The sequence below is a fragment of the Miscanthus floridulus genome, chromosome 7 (assembly GCF_019320115.1).
Source record: "Miscanthus floridulus cultivar M001 chromosome 7, ASM1932011v1, whole genome shotgun sequence".
Classification (NCBI taxonomy): Eukaryota; Viridiplantae; Streptophyta; class Magnoliopsida; order Poales; family Poaceae; genus Miscanthus; species Miscanthus floridulus.
The window spans coordinates 114,778,702-114,796,459 of record NC_089586.1 but is presented as its reverse complement, the minus strand read 5'-3'; positions in this window follow the sequence as shown (position 1 = coordinate 114,796,459).

Below are 17,758 nucleotides of genomic sequence, written 5' to 3'. Positions count from 1 at the left end.
TCCACACTTATTTCGGTTAGCCGATGCGATTAATTTTAGAAAGAACTATTCACCCCCCCTCTAGTCCGCCATCTCGACCCTATAAGTGGTATCGGAGCTAGGTCTCTTATCTGTGGTCTTCATCGACCCGAGAGGATAGCGTCTAATGGGCTTGATGTTTGTGAGGAACATATTTTTTATGGCACAAACTTTGCACTTTAGAAAAATCACATGCCTGATCATTTTCATGCAAAGGGACCTAAATTTTGGTGGGTTGTCACAAGTGGTCTCACCCGTGTCTTGGACCATAGAAATCTCACCAAAGCTTAAAGAGTTCTCTATGAATTTGATGCACATGCTTGTTGTTTTCTAATGGATGCTTTAAGCTTTGATTTGATAAAACAAGTAAACATCAAGGGAACCGCTCGTGAGATATGGGAGTCCATCAAGGAAACCTTCGGTGATTCCTCCACATGGGATGATGGCAAATTCAAGGAGGATGAGCCCAAGAAGGAGGTGCATGAGTGTGTTGAGCATAACCACAATTTGGTGATTGTGAAAGATTGCTCCACCTCATGGTCAAGTAATGATGATGATGATCGATCTACTATAAGTTCACTTGACAAGGTTGATGATGATGCCACAAGTGTTGCAAGTGATGATGCTACCCCATGCAAACTTGATGGTGATGATGGTTCATGCTCAAGCCATGATGAAGATGCTACTACAAGCTCTCCAACTACATCACCACATTGCTTCATGTCACAAGGTGACACCAAGGTAACAAATGATAATGTGGTTGATCATGTTGATTTATATGATGAGCTTGTTAGTAGACTTGCTAGCATGACCATATCTTTAGAAAATGAGAAAGCTAAAACATTAAAATTAGAAAATGAAAACTTATTTCTAAAGAACTCTTGTGAAGAACAAAAGAAATTACTTGATGCTTATAAATCTTCACATGATGAGCTAAAATTGAATCATGAGACACTACTTTCATCTCATGATGAATTATTAGAACAACATGCTTCTCTCATTAAAGTGTTTACAAAGAAACTTAAAAATAATGAGAGCTCATCACATGGATCAAATGATAAATTGTAAAATATTGCTAACCCTTGTGATGTAGGCAAGAAGCATGTATTCACCTCTTGTGATGATTTATTAGATATGCCATGCTCTTCACAATTAGATGCTTGTTCTACTTCTATGTCTTGTAAGACTAACCTTTTGAAGGAGAACAATGAGCTTAAAATGAAGTGAAGAAATTGAGCAATAAGCTAGAGAGGTGCTACAACTCAAAAGTCACCTTTGAGCACATGTTGAAGACTCAAAGAAACTATGGTGACAAGTGTGGCCTTGGCTTCAAGAAGAAGACGACAAAGGGCAAAAGAAAGAGAGAAAGAAAGATGAAGAAGCTACAACAAAGAAAGCTTTCTCATACCATGTGCTACCGGTGTCATGAAGCAGGACACCTTGCAAATGGTTGCCCTAACATTGAGAAGCTCAAGAAGATAAAAGAAAAAGAGAGGCTCAAGCATGTCAAGTGCTTCAAGTGCCGCACTTGCGATCATCTTATCTCAATGTGCCCAACCAAGCAATTGGTGAAGACTCAACCAAAGCCACAAGTTGAGCAAGAGAAGACACCCTAAGTTTAAATCAAGATCAACCATGAAGATGGTGGTGATTTGATGATAAAGATGAAGAACACAAGAAGGGGTGGAAAGACAAGGCATCCAATGCAAACTCAAGATGCCAAGATGATGAGCAAGAATGAAGATGAGAAGAAAGATTATGCTCACATCAAGTGCTTCAAGTGTGGAAGTGTGGGATACTTTGCCTCTAAGTGTCCTACCAAGCTTGAGAAGAAGGCTCAAGCAATCCATGAGAGGCAAGACAATGAGAAGCACCACATGAGCAAAGAAGAGAAGGCTCAAGCAAAGAGAAAGTGCTACTCATACCGGGAAATGGGACACATGGCACATTCATGTCCCCTAGGTGACATTTCTAAGCCTATTTCAATTGTTGATGATAACATGCTTAGAAAGGATGGTAATGGTACCTCTATGGTGGCTATTGCAAAACATCCCACTATTCATACTAAGGCTATGCCTAAGTATGTTGCTCCTAACTTGAGAGGACCCAAACTTGTTTGGGTACCATCAAAAAATGGATGATTGATTATAGGTACCATCGGCATTGGAGGCTTGATTCAATTGATTTCATATTGATCATCATATGTTGAATCGAGTTATAAAGCTTAGTGCGCATCCAAACCTAATGCCAAGTGAAAATTGAGTGAAGTCTAAGTGCTATCAACATACAAGTGCTATAATTCAAGTTGTTGGTGATTCATTGGATATATTTGATGACATGCAAGTAATTGAGTTGAAGCTTGCTAGTTGGATGATCATGAGCTAACCAAGGTATATCTTTTGTTGATCATTTCATTTGGGTGCATATGAGTTGATTGAATTGGATAAATATGCAATGTTGCTTGCTATGAGATGATTGAATGGATAATTGATTAGTAGTCAAGTTTGAATTGATTTGTGTTGGATTAATTCATGAGATGACTTTTAGTAAGTGATTTGAATGGATATATATCTTATGGAAGTATTCAAATAAGTTAGTTTCAAGTTTGATTCATACATGATGAAGTATAGCTCAATTGTTGAAATCTGTCCTATGTTGAAAATCTGAGTGAGCTGTGATCTTAGCCATATTTGAGTAATCAAAACTATTTGGATTGGCATAAAAATTGGTGTACATGCTCTAGACTTATGGTATAAGATGTTGTACAATTTTCATAAGAATTGGATAAGAAATGCTTCAGTTTTGGAGTGGATCTTGTCAGCTATAGCGCGGCAGTTTTCAGCATGTAGTAGTAGTGGAATAATTAAAATCTGATAGCAATCTAGAAGTCAAATGAAGCTCAAATTTTTACAGCTGCTAGATAACTTAGTAATGCACACCTCCACCAAATTTCGTGGTATTTGGATTTGTACTTTGGAAAAATGCTTATTTCTTTGAAGGGTACAAAATCTGTCAGAAAAATGACAAATGTTGGATTGATCTAGAGTCACTTTGATTGAAAGGTCCTCAAATTGGAAACATGTTTATAAGTAATTGAGGCATATAAGTTTGGTTTTGAGATGATCTAAAAGCATGACAAGCAAAGAGTACAAGGGCATTTGATTGTGGAGTGTACTTTGCATATATTTGGTACTCAAATTGGAAGATCAAGATCAAACTCAAGATGAAGTTGAAGTTTAAGTTCTAGTGACTATTGAAAATTATTTGGTAGAAAGAAAAGGACTTAAGGAAGGAATCAAGGTTACTCACCAAGTTAAGTCCATCACTTGTGTCGGTGTTTCGTACAAGCACCGGCAAGTAAATTTATAGTAATGCGCGTTAGGCTCGGATGGTGCGCTAAAGGACACAAGATTTATACTGGTTCAGGCCGAAAGTCCCTATGTCCAGTTTGTTGCTGCTCGTGTTATTAGCACCGTGAACGGTTTGTAGTAAGGGGTACAAACGATCGAGAGAGGGACTGGTCCCAAGTCTCTGATGGAAGGGTTGAAGGGATGTCAAGAGGTTCGAAACAACTTGACTGTGTGTTTCTATGTGTCGTATTGTCCGGTCTCAAGAGTCCGTCCCCCCCTAATGGAGGAAGCGCATCCCCTTTTATAGAGGAAGAGGGTCGCTTTTACAAGGGCGAGGGTTTAGAATGTATACTCTACTTAGTCTTGTGGCTCACGTCTACCCAATCCTCCTCCTTCATTCTGATGAGTGCGAAGGAAGATAGGCGCCTATAATACTGTTGATGTCTCTGTAGAATGTCAGGTTGATTACAGAATGCTACCCTGCGCAGGGTGTGGGCTGTAGTACAGTGGTTTTGACTTATTGGCCTCTCCCAGCCTTGCTCCGCACGCCTTCTGGTTCCCGTGAGTCTTTGTCGAAGGGACAAGGGGTCGGGGTCCGGAGCGACGACGTGGTCAAGGCCTTCTGTCTTGGTGGACCTGAGGGGTCGGGAAGCGGGTGCTGCTCCCTCGGGTCCATAGCATGGTGACGGAATGTCCATTGTGCGTGGAGATATTAAGTCCTTTTCTGGAGCATAGCGGTTGTCGTATATCTTCATCGGGTTGCGTATCTCAGGGCTGAAGGCGGCGCCTACAACTCTACAGGGCGAGGAGCACGCACCTATACAACCTTTCGGGCTCTATGGCGCCAGGAAGGGTCTAAAGCACCTGTCCTGTCATCCCCTGGTAGTACTTTTCCTGCCAGGGTGCAGGGTATGGTCCTTGGAGCCATGGTTGACCCGAACGTCTTGTCTTGCCCTGTACTTATCATCTTGAGGGAATAGGGAGAAGTTGTCAGGGAGAATGAATCCAATCTTTAGATATGGAGCAGGGTGAGACTCGTTCCTTGCCATCGGGCGAAATGAAGACCAATTCCTATCTCCCGGGTGAGACCGACCTCGCCCCTCTGGGGTCGGGTGAGGCGGAATCTATCCCTCAGCCCTTGGGCGAGACCGAGCTCACCCTCAAGGCGTCGGGCGAGACAGAGTTTATCCCTTGGCCCTCGGGTGAGACTGAGCCTGTCCCAATGGCGTCGGGCGAGACGGAGATTAACCTTGAGCCCTTGGGTGAGACCGAGCCTATCCTAATGGCGTCGGGCGAGACGGAGATTAACCTTGAGCCCTCGGGCGAGGCAGAGTCATCTCCCAAAGGTGTCGGGCGAGGTGGAACCAAACTCCTGTCACTCGAACAAGGGATGAAATGGCGCCCTTATGTGTCTAGAAGTTTTTTATGTTCGGTGGTTATTGGTTCCACCTTCTGGGGCACCCAGGTATTAGGTCCCCGACAGTAGCCCTCGAGCCTCTAGGTGATTCGAGTAGAACCACCTGGAGGGTGTTTTTTGACTTCGTCGAAGTTACTTTGCCAGAGGGTGCGCTCGAGCCCCCGAGTGATTCGAGTAGAGTCGCCCGGGGGGTTGTATCGGTCCCTTCGTGGGTAAGGCTGAAGGACTTAGTTTTTTATCAACTAGATGTTTTTCCGAGTGGGTCGTGGCATCCCGTTCGCTGGGAACCGATTCGGGGCTGACCTAACTGGTGCTTCTACCCTTGATTTCGGATCATTCGCGGATCCTTCCTTAGTTGGGCCGGCCGGCGAGCTTCTAGGCCCTAGGTGGGCCAAAGAAAAAAGAACAGGCCTTCATGGCTTGTGTGTCCCAGGTGGGTAGAGAGTCTAGATTCGCTTGGGGAAGGCGAACCGTCCGCTGAGATTTTTGGGGTGAGAGGATAGGGACTGTGGGCCCGTGTCCCACGACATGACACGGTGGCGCGTGTGGCAGGCCTGGAGATCGAGGCAGACGGTTGCCCTTCTCATGTCTGTCACCCCCTATAAAACCACGGGGTTTGCCCCCAAGGTTCCGTATTTCGCTCCCCAGCCTTTGCGTTCTGAAACATCCGCCGCCAATCGTCCTAGCCTCCTGCACCCGCATCGCCACCATCGACCGGCTTGTGTTCATGTTGCAGCCACCATCAAGCTCGCGCCTGCCCTCCCCCCTAGTGCTTTAATGGAGTTGTGGGGCAGATCAAGCATCACCTCTCGGCGTCTGGAGGGCCTCGTGCACCATGGCCTTCTCCGCCCACTGTCTACCATCCAGGAGTGGCTGCTACCTGGCGACGAGGGTGAGCCAGTGCCGCCTGAAGGGTATGTCATCTTTTTTGCCATCTTCCATGAGCAGGGATTTGGGGTACCCGCGCATAGATTCCTTCGGGGGCTGTTGGATTACTATGAGGTAGAGCTGCAGCATCTAACTCCCAATGGGATTCAACACATGGTAGCGTTTGTTGCCCTGTGTGAGGGTTTCCTGGGGATCGATCCCCATTTTGATCTGTGGCAGTATTTCTTTAACATTAGTTTGTCAAAGAGGAAGATTGGGGGGAAAGATGTGAACGCGCTGATGGGATGTGCCAGCATTCATCTGTGCCATACCCGGTCGAGGGGTTACCCATACATGCGTCTAGCGACATCCAACAAGGGATGGCACTCGCAGTGGTTTTATGTTAGGGATGATGTGAGTGCCACCCTACCGAAGTATACTGGATGTCCTATTGTGGACGTTCTGGAGTCGTGGGGCTAGGGTGTCCAGTCCAAAGACAAGAAACACATCTCTGACTTTCTTTCCACCCTCCAAGCCCTGAAGGATTAGGGTGTAAAGGGGATGGGGATTATCGGTGCCTACCACACGAGGAGGGTGGCGCCCCTGATGACACGTGTGCTTCCCCTACATCGGATGATGCCTGGGATATCGTTCGAGGGGACGGTGCTCGTTGACGAGGTGCTCCCTTACTCGGAAGTGGCGCAGCGCATCAAGGAGGCGATGGAGCCGACGAAGGATTCTGTAGGCAGGGTCCTCGACATTGTGTATCCGGTGCCTAGACACCCCCAATGTGGCCGGAGCCTGGATTCTTTGAATTCGTAAGCCCTCTTCTCTAGTGCTCTTTTCTTTTTCCTGGATCTCCATTTTTTAACACTTGCTTTATGACATTGGGACCAGCCGAGGGGGCTGGTCTTTAAGGATAGTCTAGTTCCACTGCCAAAGGACAAGGTCATGGCGGCAGCGAATTGACTCGCGGCCGAGCGGGACAAGAAAGCAAGGGAGGAGATGAAGAAGGCAAAATGACTAAAGCAGGAGGCATGGGATCGGGGAGAGGACGTGAGCAGTGAGGATGACGACGATGATGATGATGATGATGATGACGACGATGACAAGGTAGCCATCAGTGTGGATTGGGATGTCCTAGAGGATGAGGACACACTGACAAGTGGCCACCCATCCGTGTAGGGGCCCTTCCCATTCCACGTGGAGGGAAGTGAATCGATGAGGTCAGTGGAGGCCAGCGAGTCCGCCGCTTCGCACGGTATGCCGGCCGAGGACCGGTGGATGGGGGAGGGCGAGCTTACTGCCACCAACCCTGAGGCGACGATGGAGGGGAGTAGCTCTGGTGCTGCACCCCGTGAGACGATAGAGGGGGGTGGCTCCGGTGCCGCGCCCGACGAGACGATGGAGAGGAGCGACTCTGGTGCCACGCCCGATGAGATGAACCCCCTGCCCTAAAGCAGGGGGCAGGCTTGAAACGGTCCTGCCCAGATGAGTCAGGGTAGGGATCTGGGGATTCATCCCCAAAATGCTTCCGCCGGCCGAGGACGTCAACGTAAGCTGCTGATTCCCCTGTTTTCATTCTTTTTCCATTTCTATTTTGACTTAATGGTTATTACCTTTGTGTAGGTTCTTGCGGACGGGTCACCCCAAGGGCTGGCGCCCAAGAAGAGTCTCACCCTTCAAGCGGGACAGACGGCGTCACCCAAAGTCACCCCCGTTTTGGGCAGGAGTGGTGCCGACGTCGGGGCCACGTTGGCCGACCCGACGGCGCCCGTGGTGGCTCCCACGCCTGCGGAGGTTACTAAGCAAGCGGCCTCCTCCATGGCGGATGTGGAAAAGCTGGCCAAGGGCCGCATACCACCGGTGGAGGTGGTCGTGACCGCGCCAAGCCAGGATCAGCCGGGCGCTGTCGTGGTGGCGCCCAAGGGCATAGTGCAATCCGCGCCACCAGGGGCCCAGGTGGATCCGCCCATGGCGCTCGAAGCGGTCCAGATGGAGGAGGGTCCAGCCAGAGGGTCCTCGAGTGCGGGGGTGGTGCCGCACAGGGTCAGGAGGGAGCCGCCCCCGGCCCCTTTGTTGGGAGGAAGCCGCTCCCCTACGCGGGGAGAGCCGCCGCTCCAGTGGATGGCTGCTCAGGACCCGACGTCGGCTCTTTTCTCGCTCAATGATCATTCCGAGAGCATGGAGCAGGAGGGTCTTGACATCGGGATCTTGACCATGCTGAATGCCCTGGATCAGGCCAGAGGAGCCCTCTGTGAGATCGTTATCCCTACTACTCAGGTATTTTCTGGGCTTTCTTCTTTCTTCGCATGTTTTTGTGTTTTCGCATTTCTGATACCAATCTTCTTCCTCTTCAAGTTCTTGTTGCTCGTAGCTAGAATAAATCCTAATTCCTCTGTGAGCAGAAGGTGGAGTGGGATCACCTCTCTGAGGATGCCTGGTTGTGAGCAGACATGGCCGCCCAGCTTGCTACCACCTAGGAGCGGGAGGCCCAGGCGCGTCAGGACATGGAGGAGGCCCACAGGATGTTGGAGGATCTATCGGCGAGGTCTAAGCTGGATGGGGAGGAGATTGCCAGGCTCCAAAAAGAGCGAGATGAGCTGCTGCAGAGGAATGACATGGCCAATGAGAAGGCCGGCGAAGTCTTGAAGGAGCTAGAGATGGAGCGGGAACTCCGGCGGGAGGCCGAGAGTAGGGCCACGGCCCTCTAGCAGAAGGTGGATGAGGATGTCGAGGTGGTCCGCTCTCTCCGGGTGGAGCTCGGTGACACGGTGAACCGAAGGTTGAGCGCTTAAAACGTCTCTATCAAGCTAGAAAAAGAGGCTGCCTATGCACGAAGGGCCCTTCAGGTTGAGAGTGATGAGCACGATCTTCTACAAGCTACGATCGGGGTGGTCCTTAATGCCCTGAATGTGATGGAGCCGGTGGAGACCAGCCCGCTCGCGGCTTGTGTCGCAGGTATCATGGCTCGGGTGGGTTAGCTTGAGGAGAGTGCCTTTCACGTCGGGATTACCCAGGCCTTCACTATCACCCACGCTCATTACGAGAAGGAAATCAACCTGAAGGTGATGAGCGAAGGCTTCCCGTCCACCTACGAGGATGAAGAGCAGGAGGAAATGGAGGAGATGGTTGCTCCCCTTACGAAAAACCTGGCAGACAATCTGAAAGAGATGGTTCTCCCTCCATGGGAGTAATTAGTCGAACAATTTTGAGAACAACTTATATGTAATATGTGGACAAGTGTCGGTATTTTTCAAGTCTGGACGCTTTTTCATGATTTTGCGTCATAATTTTGTTTTGTTTGATTTTTTACGATCTTACCAATTTGTTCCCTTGAATTTTGTTTTGGTTTTGTGAATGATGTGAGGGGATTGTTTGGAAAGAAAGAAAGGAGGTAGCCGTAGCTTAACCAGCCCCCGAGTAAGGTCTGACCCCCTACATTTGCAGGGGTCAGGGGTTATTGGAGATCGGAACTGTGGTTTTGATGATAGGGTCGACGAAGTCCATGGATGGCATCATAATATTCCCCGCCCTATCTTCCTACAAAGATCCCCAACTGGGGATTCTATGGGCTAGGCAAGGTGAGGCCTTCGAACCTGTGTCCCTGTATTGATTGGCTCGAGCCCCCGAGCCTTGTTAGGGTCTGATAGGGGTCGGCCATTATTTGTGTGTTACCCTGTCCTTGGTTTTCGCAATCAGAGGGGCTGAGTGAACGACACTTGCCTCTACGGCTCGAGTATCGTGCTCAATGAGCTCACTAACGGGTACATTCGTGTGGAATCCGGGTCCATCATTTGCTGATGGGGTCGGTAGAGCCCTCTGGTGGCACTCCACTACTTCTTAACCCGCCTCCCGGTAGATGCCCGAGCCGTTCGATAGGCTCTGGTGGCCCGATGGCCTCTCCTCGATGGAGATTCTATGGGTTTGGCTCGGGGTTAAAATCAAACGAGAAAAGGTCGAGACGTCCCTGTCCGATCTGAGCGGAGTCGAGCAGGGCCGCTAGGGCTGGTCTCGGTTATTTCTCCCTGGCTCTATTTGGCATGAGGTGGCCTCAAGCCCTTCACGGACCGACCTTCTAACCTCGGCCTATGGTTGCCTATATCGAATGAGGCGACGGCCGTTTCGTGATGCAACATGAAGCGTTGGGATGTTTTGCATATGTATAATATAATCAAAATGAAGGCGGGGTTGATAACGTTACCGTGGCAGTATGAGTGATGAAAAGCTCCTACCAAATGTGTCCGCGCGGGGTTCGGACCCTGATGTTCATGATGAGGTTGGAGTAACCTACATAAGAATTGCTATTCTTTGTTTTTCATATCTCGGTGGCGATCCAAGCCATTTAATTAACTTGGGGAACCTGACAGCTTCTCCTTTGGGAGAGACTCTGTAGGTGGACCCCTCCGGACCCTTCTTGAGAAGGTAGATGTTGAAGTTGGAGATGCGAGGGGTGTTTGAGCATGGTTTTTCTGGTGAATGGAAACACCATAGCCACCGAGGCATAGGGTCTACCAGTTCGTCCAGTTTTACTCGAAGTTCTATGCCCGTATTCTGTACTCTCGGTTTCAAGCGTACAGAGGGTTCGGGTGAAGAGGATGTCTAGACTGGTAGTCATCCTCGGCAGCCCCTGAGTGATGTTCGTGTCCCTGCCATTTGACGGGGTCGAAAGCTCGTGAATGAATTTTAATGCATAAAGTAAGAAAGCTGAGATGCTTATCTTTCTTTGGACGTTCGTTCGTCGTGTCTTCTGGGCCGAACGGCCAGCCTAGGAGATCCGAAAGGTCCTATCGTCAGATCGTCCGTGGTCCTGCATGGGGAGGTGAAGGGCTGTCTGCCTATGTGGGCGCCATAATTGCCACGTCCGGAGTGGGTCAGTAGCAGGCCATACCCAGGCAGTGCTTAGTTTGACCAAAAAAGAATGCCTCGTTGACCGGGGTGTGTCCCGTCAGTTCCGGCGTGTCCCCTCAGATATCAATCAGCATTGATTCCGTATCTAAAGAGGGGAAGGGAGAGGGTTTTTTGTCCAACCTTTCACCTTTCCTTAGCTACCACGCCTCCTCTTTAAATAGGGAGGGGGAGAGGAGTTCTCATCCCACCTCCTCTTCTGCCTCTAAGCCGCTATCTCTCCTTCTTCTTTCTTTCCGCCGAACGCGTCCGTGCGTCGCGGCAGTTCCTGAGTGAGGAAGAGTAATGCTAGAGAGAGAGAGAGAACTCACAAATTTGCTCGTGAGTTTGGTGCGTGATGTCGAGCTGGAGGTTATCCAACATAGATGAGATGGTGCGTGCTACCCTTGCTGAGGAGTCGCTGCTGCCGAAGGAGAAGAGGCGCTGGTGGGCGTTGTACATCGTCGACTGTGCCGTCGTTCGCTGTGCTCCTCCTTTGGCGGGAGGCGTTTCCTGCCCATACGCCGTTGTCAGGGTTATGGCTGGGGATGATGGCGTAGTCCCCAGGTGCTCCGGCGGAGGCGTCGCTGTTGGGGTTGCGGCTGATGACGACGGCGTAGTCCCCGGACGCTCCGGCGGAGGCGTCGCAGATGGTGGCGCCTTCGAGGATCCAGCAAAGCGGCGGGATATCGGGATGTCGCTGATGGAGAGTGTGGCACGGCGACTGCAGTAGACAAGCTGGCCCGTGTACACGCCCTGGGCATCGCCGATGGAGAGCGTGGTGTGGCGACCGTAGTAGACGCGCTGGCCTGTGTACATGCCCTAGGCGTCGCCGATGGAGAGCGTGGCGCGGCGACCGTAGTAGTACTTGTAGTAGAGCCAAGCAGAGACTATAATGAAATAACTTTGTGGGGAAGCCCCCAAGTAAACAGTCCTCTGAATTTATAAGTATATTGTTCCTTTTTGTAATGAAATCGCTTTGTAAGTGACGAATTTGTGCAAAAAATGAACAAAATTACATCCTTTGCTTATGGCAAGCAATTTTTTATCTTTCTTTTTTCTGTAGGAATGATTTTAGTGCTTTCCGACCCTTTTCATGGTCTAAGTCATAAGAAGCTAGGAACATGGGTGAACTAATTCTGATTGAACTGGTGAGCAAAGAGGTTGCAGCCGCTGGGGCGTGGGTGTCTCACAGTCCTACCAGTTGTATTCAGAATTGGTTCCCAAAATCTTAGCCCTTGGGACTCGTTTATGAGGCGAATGGAAAACTTAGAGAATGTTTGTAAGTATAACACAAGAGTTTTTTACAAGCGTAATACTTGTATTACATATGTCATATGTTACGATCACATGTTAGCCCCCGAGTGAGGTCTGTCCCCTCGCGATTTGCAGGGGTCGGAAGTCACTAAGGATCGGGGTTCTGTTATGACAAAATCTGATAAGGAAGAAGTGTAAGCTTATTTTAAGGATAGAAACGACGTAACTGCTCGATGTTCCAGGCATTGGTGAAGACCTCGCCGTTGATGGTTTTCAACCAGTAGGTGCCTAGGCGAAGTACTTCCACAACGACGTAGGGCCCTTCCTAGGGCGGGGAGAGTTTGTGGCGGTCCTTGTTGCTCTGCAAAAGACGAAGGATGAGGTCTCCGACGTTGAAGGCTCGACCCCGCACCCGTCGGCTATGGTACCATCATAGCGCCTGCTGGTACTTAGCCAAATGGAGGAGGGCGATGTCGCAGGCTTCATCTAGCTGGTCCATGGCATCTTGGTGAGATGCTTTGGCCCCCTGTTCATCGTATGCTCTGATTCTTGGTGCTCCGTAGTCGAGGTTCATTGGGAGAACGGCCTTGGAACCATAGACCATGAAGAAAGGTGTGTAGCCGGTGGCCCAGCTAGGAGTTGTCCTTAGGCTCCAGAGCATGGCCGGGAGCTCAGCTAGCCAGCGTGCGCCGAATTTGTTCAATCGGTTGAAAATTCTGGGTTTGAGGCCTTGAAGAAGCATGCCGTTTGCACACTCGACCTGCCTGTTTGTCTGGGGGTGTGCAACGGCTGCCCAATCAATCCGGATGTGTTGTTCATCACAGAATCGAATGAATTTCCTACCGGTGAACTACGTGCCGTTGTCCGTGATGATGGAGTTTAGTGCTCCAAAGCGATGGATGATGTTGAGGAAGAACAGCACGGCTTGCTCGGATTTGATCGTGGATATTGGTCGAGCTTCAATCCATTTTGTAAACTTGTCTATGGTGACAAGCAGGTGGGTAAAGCCCTCGGGTGCCTTTTTGAGTGGCCCAACCAGGTCGAGCCCCTAGATCGCGAAGGGCCATGTGATGGGGATCATTTGGAGAGCCTGGGCCAAGAGGTGTGTTTGCCGAGCGTAGTACTGGCACCCTTCGCAGGTGCGTACAATTTGCTCGGCATCGGCTACTGCGGTGGGCCAGTAGAAACCTTATCAAAATGCATTCCCAACCAAGATTCTTGGTGTGGCGTGATGACCGCAGACTCCACCATGGATGTCACCCAGCAGGAGTTTTCCCTGTTCGCCAGGGATACAGAGTTGCAGAATTCTGATGTGACTTCATTTGTAGAGTTCGCCCTCTACAAGAACGAAGGACTTAGTGCATCGTGCGAGCCGTCGGGCTTCCGTCTTGTCTGCCAGTAGCATGTCATGAAGGAAGTAGTTGAGGTAAAGCGTTCTCCAGTCATCGGGAGGGTCAGACTCCACCGTTGGGTCCACTTCAAGCTCCATGACCTCGGGGTCAGGTAGAGCAGTCGGTGGATCAGCCCTGGGGGTCAGACTAGAAGGGCCATCGTTGGCTTGTTCTGACCCCGTATAGTGTACTGAGGGTTTGTGTTGATCACTGGCAAAGACGCCTGTTGGGATTGGCTCTCGGTCGGATGCTACTTTTGCAAGTGTGTCGGCCGCTTCGTTGAGGCGCCTGGGGATGTGATTGAGTTCGAGGCCGTCGAACTTGTCCTCCAGCCGTCGGACTTCTTGACAGTATGCCTCCATCTTGGCGTCGTGGCAGCATGACTCTTTCATGACCTAATTGACGACCAGCTGAGAGTCGCCCCTAATGTTGAGGCATCGGATGCCTAGCTCGATGGCGATTCATAGGCCATTGATGAGCGCTTCGTATTCTGCAGTATTGTTTGATGTGGGGAAATGGAGCCGAACCATGTACCTCATGTGGACCCCGAGGGGAGATACAAAGACTAGTCCTGCTCCGGCACCCTTCTTCATCAGTGATCCATCGAAGTACATTGTCCAGTACTCTTGATTGATGGCTGCTGGTGGCATCTGGACCTTGGTCCACTCCACGATGAAGTCAGCCAGTACCTGAGATTTGATCGCTGTTCGGGGGGCACAAGAAATGCCCTGATCCATCAGCTCGAATGCCCACTTTGCGGTTCTTCCCGTAGCGTCATGGCTATGGACTACCTCACCGAGGGGGAATGACGTCACTACTATCACGAGGTGTGACTCAAAGTAGTGGCATAGCTTCCTTTTGGTGATGAGGACGGCGTAGAGCAGTTTCTGGTTTTGGGAGTAGCGGGTTTTGGAGTCGGATAACACCTCGCTGATGAAATAGATAGGGCGCTGCACCTTGAAGGCATGCCCCTCTTCCTCTTGCTCTACTACTAAGGCGGAGCTAGCCACTTGGGTGGTGGCCGATATATATAGTAGGAGGGATTCTCCGTTGCATGGAGGAACTAAGACCGGTGGTTTAGTTAGAAATCGCTTAACCATGTCAAGCGCCTCCTAAGCCTCGGCTGTCCACTCGAAGCAGTTAGCTTTCTTTAGGAGCCGATAAAGGGGGAGTCCTCGTTCGCCAAGGCGTGAAATGAATCGGCTAAGGGTGGCGAGGCACCCTGTGATCCGCTGAACCCCCTTTATGTTTTGGATCGGGCCCATCCTTGTGATGGCTGATATCTTCTCCGGGTTGGCTTCGATGCCATGCTCGGAGACGATGAAGCCGAGCAGCATGCCTCTCGGGACCCCAAAAACACATTTTTCAGGATTGAGTTTGATGCCGTTTGCCTAGAGTTTCGCAAAGGTTTGCTCAAGGTCGGCAACTAGGTGGTCAGCTCGTTTGGTTTTGAATACGATGTCATCGACATAGGCCTCAATGGTTCGCCCGATGAGGTCTCCAAAGCAATTGAGCATACAATGCTGGTACATTGCCCCAGCATTCTTCAGACCGAATGGCATTGAAACGTAGCAAAACGATCCGAAAGGGGTGATAAAAGATGTCACAAGCTGGTTGGACTCTTTCATCGCGATTTGATGGTAGCCAGAGTATACGTCAAGGAAGCAGAGGGTTTCACACCCCGAGGTGGAATCAACTATTTGGTCTATTTGTGGTAAAGGAAACGGATCCTTTGGACATGCTTTGTTGAGGCTAGTATAATCGACACACATTCTCCATTTCCTACTCTTTTTCGGACAAGAACAGGATTTGCTAACCACTCTGGGTGGTATACTTCCTTAATGAATCCTGTGGCCTACAGTTTGGCTATCTCTTCGCTGATGGCCCTACGTTTCTCCTTATCGAAGCGGCGCAGGCATTGCTTTACCGGCTTGGAGCCCGGGAGGATCTGGAGAGTATGCTCGGCGACCTCCCTCGGGATGCTCGGCATATCTGAGGGTCTCCACGCAAAGATGTCTTTGTTGGCGCGGAGGAAGTCGACGAGCGTGCTTTCCTATTCGGAGGAGAGCGCGGTCCCAATACAAACTTTTTTGCCCTCGGAGCTACTGGGATCCAAGAGGACCACCCTGGAGCCTTCTGCCGATTCGAATGACCCGGTTGATTTCTTTGCGTCGGGTGCCTCTTCGATGACCTTCTCCCTAAGGGTGGCGAGCTCTTCGGAGGCGATGACTGCGGATGCGTGTCCGCAGCATTCGACCTCGCACTCGTAAGCGCGCTGGAAGGAGGTGCCGATGGTGATGACCTCGCGGGGGCCCGACATCTTCAGCTTTAGGTACGTATAATTGGGAACGGCCATGAACTTCACGTAGCATGGTCGCCCCAGGATGGCGTGGAAAGTCCCCGGGAACCCCACTACATCGAAGGTGAGGGTCTCAGTCCGGTAGTTGGACCGATCCCCAAAAGTGACGGGCAGGTCGATCTGCCCAGTGGTACGGCTTGCCTCCCAGGCACGACGCCATGGAAAGGTGCTCGGATGGGACGGAGGTTCGTTCGGTCGACGCCCATCTCGTCGAGCGTTTTGGCGTACATGATGTTGAGGCCGCTGCCCCATCCATCAGTACTTTGGTGAGCCGCTTTGGACGACGATCGGATCGACGACAAGCGGGTACCTTCCGGGTGTGGGACGGCATGGATGGTCGGTCCGATCGAAGGTTATGGCGGATTCCGACCACCGGAGGAAGGCTGGCGTGGCTGGTCCGGCGGTATAGACCTCGCGTGCGAGCTTCTGGCGACGCTTGGAGTCATAGACCGTTGATCCTCCGAAGATCATGAGGGCGCCGGTCGGCTTGGGAAGGCGTCGTCCTTCTCCTCTGCGTCGTCTGTGGTGGGAACAGGTTCCTTCCCCTGCTCCCCTTTGTTGAGGCCCCCGGCCAAGTACTTGCGCATGAGGCCGCAATCCTTGTATAGATGCTTGGCCGGGAAGGCGTGGTTTGGGCATGGCCCCTCGAGCATTTTCTCGAAGTGGTTCGGAGTGCCTTGTGGGCTTCCGGCCACCTTTGCGGTCGGCAGCGGCCACGAGCGAGTTGTCGCCCGTTGCTTCTTATTTTTCTTTTTGGCGGGACGGTTGGAGGCGCCTTCGCCGGCGTCCTCGTCCGCCTCATCTTTCCGTCGGAGCGATCAAAGATGGCTCCGACCGCCTCCTCTAGAGGCGTGACTGGTGGCGATGTCCAGGAGTTCCTTGGTAGTTTGGGCCCCTGCGTCCTAACTTGTGGACCAGGGATTCGCAGGTTGTTGGACAGAAAGGCTCCTATCACGTCGGCTTGGCGACGTTAGGGAGCTCGTTGCACTGTCGAGAGAAGCGCCGAATGTACCCGCGAAGGGTTTCATCGGTCTTCTGGCGGCAGTTCTTGAGGTCCCATGGGTTTCCAGGGCGTTTGTACGTGCCCTGGAAGTTGCCCACGAAGATCTCCGTCAGATCCGCCCAACTCTGAATAGCATTGGACGGTAGGTGCTCCAGCCATGCTCGCGCCGAGTCGGCCAAGAACAGCGGGAGATTGCGAATAATGAAATTGTCATCACTCGCACCACCGGCCTGACATGCAAGCCGATAGTCTTCGAGCCAAAGCCGGGATTTGTTTCCAGAATATTTAGGGATGTTGGTAGGCGGTCGATACCTTAGGGGGAAGCAGCGTTGAGGATGTGTCGGCCGAAGGCCTGAGGGCCTGGCAGGCCGGGGCGGGCTTCGGTCCTCGTTGCTGTCGTAGCGTCCGCCACGTCGGGGATGATAGCCGTGGCGTGCTGCTTCTCCATCGTCGCCATGGGCACGTCTGAGCGTCGATGATGCTGCGTACGTCGCGGCCATGGGAGGCGTTGATGTACTGGGACGACGGAGGGCTGCCGCGGCTGGCGGTGTTTGGTGAAGGACGGTCCTTGGTGGGACGCACTGAGGGCTGCGCTGGCTGGTGTCGGGTTCAGTCGTCGAGACAACGAACTTTCCGCCTGCTGCGCCGCTGCACGCTCGAGCAACGTGCGAAATCTGGCGAGCGCGGCGATCCTCGGACGTCGCGGCCTCCGGAAGGCCATGCAGCAAGGCGGTTGCTGCGGCGATGTTCTGGCTGGCTCGGGCAAAGTGAGGAAGGGCCCCATCGTCGGTGAGGATCCTTTGATGTACGGTGCGGGCCGTGGCGCGCGCGCCCCCGTCTTTGCGGCGTTCAATCTCGATTGATGTCCGTGTATTCCCAGACGAGCCCTTGCCCGGCCTCATCGATCTCTTACTATGGGCCCTCACCTGCTCCATCCTTAGGCGAGATGGGGCTGTCATCTCTTCCCGGATCTGCTGTCAGGGTTGTTTGTAGGTGGTGACCTCTTCCCTGGAGGCACTTTCCGACGTGACCTTCGGGGGTCTGCGTAGCATGAAGCCACTCCCGGAAAGGGTGTGGCTCCCCCTACGGGAATCCGAGCTAGAGAATGATCTCGGCTCGTCATGAGGAGCTCGTAGAGGGTCTTCATATCCTGCTCAATCGCCCCCACGAACTCGATGTCCGTGGGTGATTGAACCATACGTAGCGCCA